Raw genomic sequence first — 10,921 nt, 5'->3', positions numbered from 1 at the left:
CATTCGATCTAGTTAGGAAGCTATGACATCGAGAAAGTTGGATTTTCCAGCGGAAACTCGATCGAGTAGCTCCAACTCGATCGAGTTGAGGCCACTCGATCGAGTAACCTACTTACTCGATCGAGTAAGTGAACAGTACCCGGGTGGATTACGAGATCCTTATACCCTTTTTCCATCTTCTTTCTTTCTTATTCTTCATTCACCAAAAACCCTAAATCTCTATATCTTTATCTAGTTGCTCTCATCTTGTGATTTCGGTGCTTAGATCTTGTGTTTCCTTGCTTAATTCTTTCCCTTTTGCTTCCTAACCCATCAAGGTAAGAATGTTTATCCTATTTCTATGTTTTTAATTAATTAGAAGCATGTAGGATGTTGGTAATTTGATGGAAAATCGATTTATATGTGCCAAATCTTGCTTGTCATTGATTGAAACATAATCTATTTGATTTAATTTGCTGGGTATTGATGTTAGTTATGCAAAAATTGAATCAATTTGGGGGGAGAGTATGTGTCGAAATTTCTAGGGTTTGAGATGTTGAATTGAATTTTGGTTGTCTTTTGTGTATAAAAGGGGGGAAATTGGGTAATGCATGTTGTATATATCATGTTTAGAGTTGATTTTAATGATTTTCACTCAAAATTTTGCCTTAAAACTCCATCTTAAAAGTGCCTCAAACTGAAATTCGTCTTACATTCTTGAGAAGTTTGTCTATTAGTGAAGCTAATTTGAAGGTTTAGTTCTCAAAATTAATAGTTGTATTGTTAATTGATGCCATCTTTGCTATAAATTTTTACAGCTGTGAGATCGTTTGATGATAAATTTGAGGGTTATAATTATAATTTATGGACTGTTTGGTGAAAGTGTGTACATAGTAACTCTTTTCCATGATCATACATGAATGTTTTACATGTTTTCAAGTATATGTGATATGTGAATCTAAGACTGTGTTACAAAACAGATGCCGAGACCAACTGTGGGAACCCGTCAGAGCAAGAAGAGGAGGGCTTCTGAGCCCGAGGTAGGAGAGGGGAGTGGGGGACCTACGGTCCCAGCAGTACCCAAGTACCCGTTTGTTGTCTTTGTGGAATTTACACAAAGGGATAACTTTATTGCCTTACAGAGACAAAAGATGAGAGCCACCCGTTGTATCGACACAACTCTTTTGAATGACTTGGGGATTGAGACCGATGTCAGGCATATCTTCGAGACTTTGGGGATGACTGGGTTGTACCGCCTCCGGAAGCACTCTTATACTTTTCTAACCCTTGAGTTCATGATTTCCTTTAAGTATGATGCAGTGGAACAGACCATTAAGTTCCGCCTCATGAACACCAGTTTTTTTCCTTACCATGGATATGTTTGCCACTCACCTCAGCTTGATTAGACCTGCGAAAGGAGCTCTTAGGAACATCCCGATTGAGTGTGGGGCTAGTAGCCTGATGCCTTGCTTCGTGCTTTGACTTGTTTGCTTTACGAGAGGAAGGATGTGAGTAAGTTAAACTCACATGAGGTGATATTGCTTGCGGCCTACCTTAACCTCACCCGATCCCAGAGAGTCACCTTTAGTGCCCCGGACATTGTGTGTGCCAGCTTGGCCTTGATGGCCTCTTCTGACGCTCGTTTTCTGAGCTGTGGAGCGATTGCCACTCGGTTGGCGGAGAGGCTTACCACCTTTGTGGCCTCCTCGGCCTATACACCCTTGACCCCATCGGTGCCTACCTTGGACCGCGAGTACTTTCTTGACCTCAAGTGGCTGAGGACTTTGGAGGATGGTGGGTTGGCATGGAGGGTTTGGGGATGAGTTGGATGCGGATACCTGCTCCCGAGCACCTTCCCGAGACCGAGCCTTTACCGACGGCAGTAGTGGCTGCCGATTCTGATGATGAGGATGAGGGGGTTCCTGAGAGGCAGCTGTACCTCATTGATCCAGATATCTTGGAGGTGATGCCTGAGCCGACGAAGGGATATCGTGTGAGACCTGAGGATGCCCAACCTAGAGTGGGGAGAGGACCACGACGAGTGAGGGAGAGGGCGGCTGAGACCCAGCCGGAGCAGCCTGTGCCTCCACAATACCAGTACCCCGGTTACCCTCCTTTATATAGCCCTGAGATGAGAGTGAGCGAGCTCACGGAGATGGTGTCTACTGCTTTGATAGTTCGGAACCTCCATGAGATGGCGTATGTGCAGGGCATCGGGACCGAGGCAGCGCAGCCCGTGTGGTGGAGGGGCGTTGGGACGACAATGGAGTTTTCCACTCCTAAGGAGTGGAGAGGTCTACTTGGGGAGCGCCTCAGTCATATCCCTACGGTTTCTTGGCCCCATGGTGAGTGGGAGCAGATGCTGGCATGGGTGGAGCCGCGGGTCAGGGCGCAGCTGGAGCAGGCACATCTGGTGGTGATGGTGGTGACGAGGTTATGGATGAGCAGGATGTGGAGTGATGATACTCCTTTTCTTTTCTATCGTTTCATGGATTTGTAGTGGATAGTATTTGTTCTTGTTGGTGGTACTTTATTAGAATTTGGTATTATGTTGGCCATAAGGCCGTATTTTGGATACTTTTAGACTGTTTTTGCAGGATTTTGAGTCGGGGGAGCATTCTACTCATGTTTATATGATTGTTTGAGTTTAACATGGCGTTTTAGAGGGGATTTTCGACCTGTGGCTACTCAATCGAGTGCCCCTCACTCGATCGAGTAACTACAGGGGTGGCGTTGGAGCAGTATACTGATCTCAACCTACTCGATCGAGTTGCTGATGGACTCGATCGAGTAGCTGATGGATTCGATCGAGTACCCTACGAGCTCGATTGAGTAGCACTATTAAAACTACTTTTCGTTTAAAAACTTGATTAAATCATCATATCTTTCAGTGTGGTTCTATCATTTCTTGTTGGGTGTGTTTTATATCATTTTTTACGCTTAACGATGGTCATGTTGTTGTGCGTGGTTGTGCGATGTATACAATTTTCAATGCTATATATATATCGGTTAAAATGATAAAGCATATTACTACGGGTAACATAATGTTCATGGTGTGTTTTTATATATATATATATATATATATATATATATATATATATATATATATATATATATATATATATATATAGAGAGAGAGAGAGAGAGAGAGAGAAGGGTTCTAGTAAGGCCCTCATATCATATGAGTCCCTAAGTCCTTATAAGGGCCTTTGGATGGAAGGGATGGAGGGATGAGATTACATCTCAATGGATGGCCATAAATCTCCCTCCATAATCTCCTTTCCTAATCCCTGTACAACTCCTCCCTAATTTGTATAACTCCATCCTCCTTCTAATTCTCCCAACTCACTCACCCACTCATCATCCATTTCATTCATTCACTTCTTCAATCATTCACCCTCTCTCTCCTGATTCATTCTCTCCCAACAAAAAAAACCCAAAAAATAAAAACAAAAATCAAACAATAAAAACCCAATCAAAAAACTATTCTTCTTCTTGAATCTGGAAAAAAAAAACAGCAATAAAGTAACATACACCTCCGTCTCCCTCCATTCGAACCGACACCACAGCAGCCACCACCACCACCGCAGCCTCCTTCTCTCATCCCGACACCATCCCGTCACTGCCTCCCATTTCCTCCTTCCTTCTCGGCCGCCATACACCACCCTGCCGCAACCAGCCTTCCCCTTGCCTCCCTATCCCGACCTCCCTCCGACCAATGACCCCGCAACACCCAGATCCCGACCTCCCTTTCTCGCCCCACCACAACATCACTGCAACCGCAACAACAATATCACTGCAACCGCAACAACAACAACACCAGCCTTGCCGCCGTCTCCCTTCGCCGCCGACACCTCCTTCTCCTCCTTTCAATTTTTTTTCTTTTTTCTTCCCAGATCTGGGTTGTGTTCCCTCCCTGCTCTTCCTTTCTCCCTTTCTCCTTTTTCCTTTCTCCCTCCCTGCTCTCCCTTTTTCCTTTTTTTCGTTCTTTTTTTTTCGTCACTTTTTTTTCGTCCTTTTTTTTCGTTCCTTTCCTTCAATCAGTGTTTGTTTTTTTGATTTTTTATTGTTTTTGTTTTGTTTATTGTTTTTTATTATTGTTATTTGGTATTTGGTTATTTGGTTTTATTATTGTTATTTAGTTTTTTGTTATTGTTATTGTTATTGTTATTTGGTTATTTGGTTTTATTATTGTTATTTGGTTTTTTGTTTTTGTTATTATGGGTTTTTTTGGTTTTTGTTATTATTTAATTTTTTTTCAGATTTAATATTTGTTGATTAATTACGATTTTTCATATTTATTTGGTTTTTATAAAAGTTATACTATTTACGACTAAAGTTACACACTTAAAACATTAAAGTTATACTATTTACGACTAAAGTTATACACTTAAAACATTAAAGTTATACTATTTACGACTAAAGTTATATTCTTCAAAAATTAAAGTTATACAATTTATATTATTTTGTTGTGTGTTGTTATTTACTTATTTTTTATTTTTTTTATTTCAAATATGTCTTATATTACATTTTGATATTTAGATAATGGCTTTGTTTTTTCAGATCTAGTATTGTTGGTTTAAAGTTAGTATTGGTGGACTAAAGTTATACAATTTTGGACTAAAGTTATACAATTTTGAACTAAAGTTATACAATTTTGAACTAAAGTTATACGTTTGGACAAAAGTTATAAGTTTGTTGGATTAAAGTTATAGGATTTTGGACTAAAGTTACACGCTTTTGGACTAAAGTTATACATATGAAGGACTAAAGTTATACAAAAATGGACTAAAGTTATACAAATATGGACTAAAGTTATACAAAAATGGACTAAAGTTATACAAATATGGACTAAAGTTATACAAAAATGGACTAAAGTTATACAAATATGGATTAAAGTTATACAAATATGGACTAAAGTCATACAAAAAGAACTTATATAAATTCCAATTAATTCATCGAAAATGGACTAAAGTTATACAAAAATGGACTAAAGTTATACAAAAATGGGCTAAAGTTATTTAAATAAGGAGTAAAGTTATACAAAAATGGGCTAAGGTTATACAAAAATTGACTAAAGATATACAAAAATTGACTAAAGTCATTGAAATTATACACACTTCTACTGGAGTTATACATTCGTTGAGTAGAAGTTATTCATATCGTTACTAGAGTTATACATTCATTGAGAAGTTCAACACATTCCTAATGTATTTGTATATCTTTGGTCCATTTTTGTATAACTTTAGTCCATTTTTGTGTAACTTAAGTCCATATTCGTATAACTTTAGTCAATTTTTTTATAACTTTAGTCCTTATTTGTATAACTTCAGTCCATATTTGTATAACTTTAGGCAATTTTTGTATAACTTTAGTCTATTTTTGTATAACTTTAGTCCATAACAGTATAACTTTAGGCAATTTTTGTATAACTTTAGCCCATTTTTGTATAACTTTAGTCCATAAAAGTATAACTTTTGCCCATAACTGAAAAATTTATAATAACTTTAAAAAAACGACATTTGTAAAAATAAAAAAAACAAGACGAATTTTAAAGAAACGACATTTGTAAAAAGAAAAAACAAGACGATATTTGAAATGTCAAAATATGCATTATAATAACTTTAGTATGTCTAAGATTAATACTAACAAATAGAAAAAAAACAACTCCAAACAAAAGTTATACAAAAGTTGTACCGTTAAAACATTAAAGTTATACAATTTACGACTAAAGTTATACTCGTAAAACATTAAAGTTATACAATTTACAATTAAGGTTACACTTTTTATATATATATTTTTTTTTGGGAGTGTTATTGTTTGTGTTATTTCAAATGTGAGTTTTTTTTATAAAAAAGCGAGAATTGAGAAAAGAAGTAAAAAATAACGAATGAAAAATAAATAAATAAAATAAAAGATAACAAAAATAATGAATGGAAAAAAACAACTCAAAACATAAAAACTAACACGAAAAAAAAAAAAAAAACGTCGGCGACGGTGGGTTGGCGGCGGCGGCGGGTGGTGGGGTGGTGTCGGGTAGGGTGGTGGTGAATGAGGAAGAGATGAATGAATGAATTTTTTGGGTTTTTTGATTTATTTGGATTTTTTTGGGTTTTTTTATTTATTTGGATTTTTTGGGTTTATTGAGGTTTTGAGAGAAGAGAAGAGTGAAATGTGTGAGATGAGAGAGAAATGGGTGAGTGGAAAACAAATATATAGTAAATTAGTGGTTAATTAGGGTGGATTAGTAAGGTGTGTTAATTAGCCTTTATAATGACTTTGGGTGGGTTCATCTCATCCCTCCCATCTCCCTCCATCCAATGGCTCATAATAGAACTTATGGACTCAATACATATACTTGGCCTTGGTTGATCTCTCTCTCTCTCGAGAGAGAGAGAGATAGGATCTTGTGAGTTTGGTTTCTTATGGTGAGTTGTGAGTTTGTGTGCTCACAAATCTCAGCCATTGGATTATATTAGGGATGAATGGTCAAGATCTAATCTTACCTGTCATATTAAACCACTGTCATTTACTTATTTTCCTTTTTTTCTAGCGCTACTCTTTTTTTTTTTACTTTAATTTTTTTATCTTCTTTTTTTTTTTTGGGAAAAAGGTAAGTATTATATTATAATTATCGTCACCCATACAAAATTGTGCTACTCATGCTAATTACAAATCAGTCATCCTCTACAAATTGTGTCTATCCAATCATGGACTCTCCCTATGTTTGAACATTTTCCACATCCACGGATCCTCATTCTAGTTTCAACCTTACATTCTTTGTGCAGGACTTTTAGGAAGTGGCACAACCCCTCTATTAAACCTGTTTCGATGGCCCATATGTGATTCATTAGACTCGCCAAAACCATTGCTACAATCTGCTTCATCAATAGGGACCTTACCCTATACTGCACCCACCATTCAATAACCCCCTGTACAGGTATTTTTATCATCAGCCATTGTTCAACCAGCATCAAACATCGTTTACTGAAATCACATTGAAAGAACAGATGGTCAATGGACTCAGCTGCATCCCCGCAGAAGTAGCATTCATTTTCATGAGCTATGTTCATCTTCATTAGCCTATCCATTGTCAATAACCGGTTATGAGCAATTAGCCATACAGTAAATTTATGTCTTGGTATAATCAGGTGGTTAGTAATCCAAGGATGCCAGGCCCTATCAGGATACTCCTCAACCAACCAGTCATACCCCAGTTTGATAGTATATGTCCCAGTCCCCTGCAAGAGAAGAAGAGGTTTCATTGCTTCCTTTACTCCACAAATTTTCTTCCATGCCCAGCTAACACCCACACCAGGTTTATAATCCATCCAATCCTGCTGTGTTATTATGCTTTTTTTTTACAACTTTGATTTTTTTTCTCTTATGTTTTTCTCTAATTTTCTCATTATGTTACATTTTTTTCTTTTTCTTTTTGTACCAATTTTTTTTTTACTTGAATTTTTTTTTTGCTCTTATTTTTTTACCTCGTGTTATTATGTTGTTATTGTGCTTTTTTTACTTTGATTTTTTTTACGACTTTGATTTTTTTTTCTTTTTTTTTTACCACATGTTATTGTTATTCCGCTGTTATTGTGATGTTATTCTGCTGTTACTTTGATTTTTCTTTTACGACTTTGATTTTTTTTTTCTTTTTTTTACCACGTGTTATTGTGCTGTTATTCTACTGTTACTCTACCGATATTGTGATGTTATTCCGGTGTCACTTTGATTTTTTACTACTTTGATTTTTTTACTCTTTTTTTACCGCATGTTATTGTGCTGTTATTCCGGTGTTATTCTGCTATTACTTTGATTTTTTTTATGACTTTGATTTTTTTTTTCTTTTTTTTTTACCACATGTTATTGTGCTGTTATTCTACTGTTATTCTGCTGTTATTGTAATGTTATTCCGGTGTCATTTTGATTTTTTTACTCTTTTTTTACCGCATGTTATTGTGCTGTTATTCTGGTGTTATTGTGATGTTATTCCGGTGCCACTTTGATTTTTTTTTACGACTTTAATTTTTTTTCTTTTTTTTTACCCCGTGTTATTGTGCTGTTATTCTACTATTATTCTGCTGTTATTGTGATGTTATTCTGGTGTCACTTTGATTTTTTTTACTACTTTGATTTTTTTTACTCTTTTTTTTACTTGTTTTTTTAATAGTATTGTTATTCTAGTGTTATTGTGATGTTACTCTATCTCACTTCTGTCACTTGAATCTCACTCTCTCACTTGAGGGAAATGTTGAATATAAGAGAGTCGGAATGTATGGTGTGAGTAGTTTTAATGACGCTGCCACTATTTGTTTGGATGAGTATATAAAATCAGTGAGCTTCAGTTTTGGATCGGGTGATGTTCTAAATCACTGTCATATGAGGCTGGTAAGTGACTTTTTATCGTGGAGCATGGTCTTCCCATACTACAAGTTTAAAGCAAGTGGGATAAAAAAGGAATTCATTTGGGACCCTGGCATTATAGCTAACATTGCTTATTGGACATCATGTGTGTTAAGAATTGGCCTCTGCAAGGGTGGTAAGAGGGTTGAATGTATAATGAAAATTACGTCAACTGATTGCATTCATTTGCAATAAAATATTTATGGACGACTGTGTTGATGCCTGAGCGACTGACTAATCTTTAGGATGATAATATCGAAGACTTTTCTCAGTTTTATTTTATCCAACTAAATGGGCATATTAAATTATTCAAGACTATATATCTTAACCTTCCACCATCACTAATTAATCTTGGCTGCTTAATACCACATTTTTTATACAGTCAAATACATAATGGGAATCAAGTGTAGATATTTCACAGCACTTGTAATTTCATAGATGAACTATGCACAACACTTTCAGCAACGCATTCGAGAATTCAGTGTCGTTATTCATGAAGTCTCAACCAAGAGCAGATGGTTTGGGCCAGAACTTTGGTGTCATTCAAAGAAACAGCTTTGAGACCTTGAGCCACGGCGTCTATTGGAGTGTACATGCTACCCACTTCCCATTCACACATCAGCTCGTGTTCCCCTAATTGCAGTAATCAGTAATCACACTCACGGCATGAATCCACACAAGTTCCCACGCGACATTATCCATGACGTTCAAGTGCTGCACATTTGCCCCCACCTATTGTACTGTTCCTACAATCTCATGACTACACACCAACCAAGATATCGAGAAATACTCCGCAAGTAATAGTGACAGATGCAGGAATTAGCAGCAAGACCACCTAAATTGTTTTATTCTAAAACGACTTACTTACCCAGGAACAACAGGGTCCTCGTCCATATTACACCAGCAACTCAGCTCGACATACTAACCCTGAATTCAGCTAGCAAATAAGTTTGATGCAACCCCGGACAGTTAATTACTAAAGTTACGCTAATGGAGATCACAAAATCTCAATTGCAAGTGGGAGAGGGTTTGTGAGACGTCACAAACTCAATAGGTGAAAGAACACCACCTCTGAACCCGTACTCCTCCCCTGCTCCAATCACGCATCACCTAGCACCAACAATCACAACTCAACAATTAGCAATAACCCAGCAGCAATTAGCAACTCTAATTGCTTACTAATCCCAAACATCCGAATTTGGTCGAAATCAATAATCAATAGTCGGTGCTAAGATGCTTTGCCAAATTCGATCCATCTAAAACATAATAAAACGAATCCTAAGTAACTTTCCTCATCATCAACAACCACTGTATTGAATATCACAATAGATTTAGACACTAAAACCGAAAGACAACAAAAAATTTAGCCAAGATTAGATGAGGACGCAAAACGGAGCAGTTTAATTCATAAACTACGGAACTAAAATGCACAATTATATTTTTAACAAAATAAATAGCTATCTAAAATCATTGAAAATCAAGGAGAGCATACGTAATTGAAAAAACTGTGTGAGAATGTACCTGAGACAACTCGCAACAAGCCAGCACAATGAGTTAAATACTGCGAAAAGTATTTAGTTTTAACAGTATAAATAGTGCGCTCGAGATTGATGTGGCGATTGACGGCTACGAAAGGCGAAGGCGGAGCTGGAGCTTTGATTTTGGTTGGCTGCCATGGTTGAAGTGGAGAGAGAAAGTTGAATTGGGGGAATGAGTTACTGCGAAAGTGTGTTTTAAGAGGACCGACTTATTTTATTTCGATATTCATCTTAGCCGTATATCTACCCTCATCCAATGGCTGAGATTTTCCAAACTCACAACTCACCGTAAGAACCAAACTCACGAGATCCCGCCTCTCCCTCTCTCTATATATATAGAAATAGGATCCTGTGCGAACCTAAAGTTCGGTGCGAACTTACGAACTGACTAAAAAAGCTAAACCATACAATAATCACGTGCGTTTGATCCATCATATTAGACCAAATGGGTGGTTAATATTAAATCCCACCTGAGTCCCTGACTTCCCAACTGCCCTTCAACATTCTATATTCTCTCGTCACTCCAAATACAAACCCCACCACCGACTACTTCTCGACCCGACGACGCAAGACCGGAGCATCGAGTATCAACCGCCGACTTCAAATCGACTAATCCTCGCCCTTTTCTCACACCTCACCATTTTCCATATACATATACACCACATTACCACCCTGTTTATGGAATAAAATCCGTCCTTGCCGGTAACATATTTCCCGTCAATAATGACACTTATAGATTCGAATATCAAGTCAAGAGCATTTACGGTATTTATTTTTCAAATTTACGGTCGTTTTTTGGAGATCTAATAATTAATAAACGAAATTGAATTTAAAAAAACCATATTAATCTTTGTCAAGAGTTGTAGTTATGGTAATGAACCAATGGTGATGATGATGAGCATAAAAGTTGTCGGAAAGAGATACAAAGCGAGAAAAATAAGAACTAGTAAGGAGGTTAAGCAGCGAGGAAGGTGGTCGTCGGAGTCGGGGAAAAGAAACAA

General features: G+C 37.0%; 1 long non-coding RNA gene across 1 annotated transcript; it reads right to left on the bottom strand.

Annotated features, from left to right (window-relative positions):
* Positions 1-8,536: 8,536 nt before the first annotated feature.
* Positions 8,537-10,131, bottom strand: LOC141587402 (uncharacterized). Its single transcript, XR_012519772.1, has 2 exons — positions 9,904-10,131; positions 8,537-9,492 (listed from the first exon to the last, which is right to left on the bottom strand). It is a non-coding gene; the product is annotated as an uncharacterized LOC141587402 (long non-coding RNA).
* Positions 10,132-10,921: the final 790 nt, after the last annotated feature.

The sequence above is a fragment of the Silene latifolia genome, chromosome 1, assembly GCF_048544455.1.
Source record: "Silene latifolia isolate original U9 population chromosome 1, ASM4854445v1, whole genome shotgun sequence".
In the NCBI taxonomy this organism is placed as follows: domain Eukaryota; kingdom Viridiplantae; phylum Streptophyta; class Magnoliopsida; order Caryophyllales; family Caryophyllaceae; genus Silene; species Silene latifolia.
This window is presented reverse-complemented; position numbering and strand designations above follow the sequence as displayed.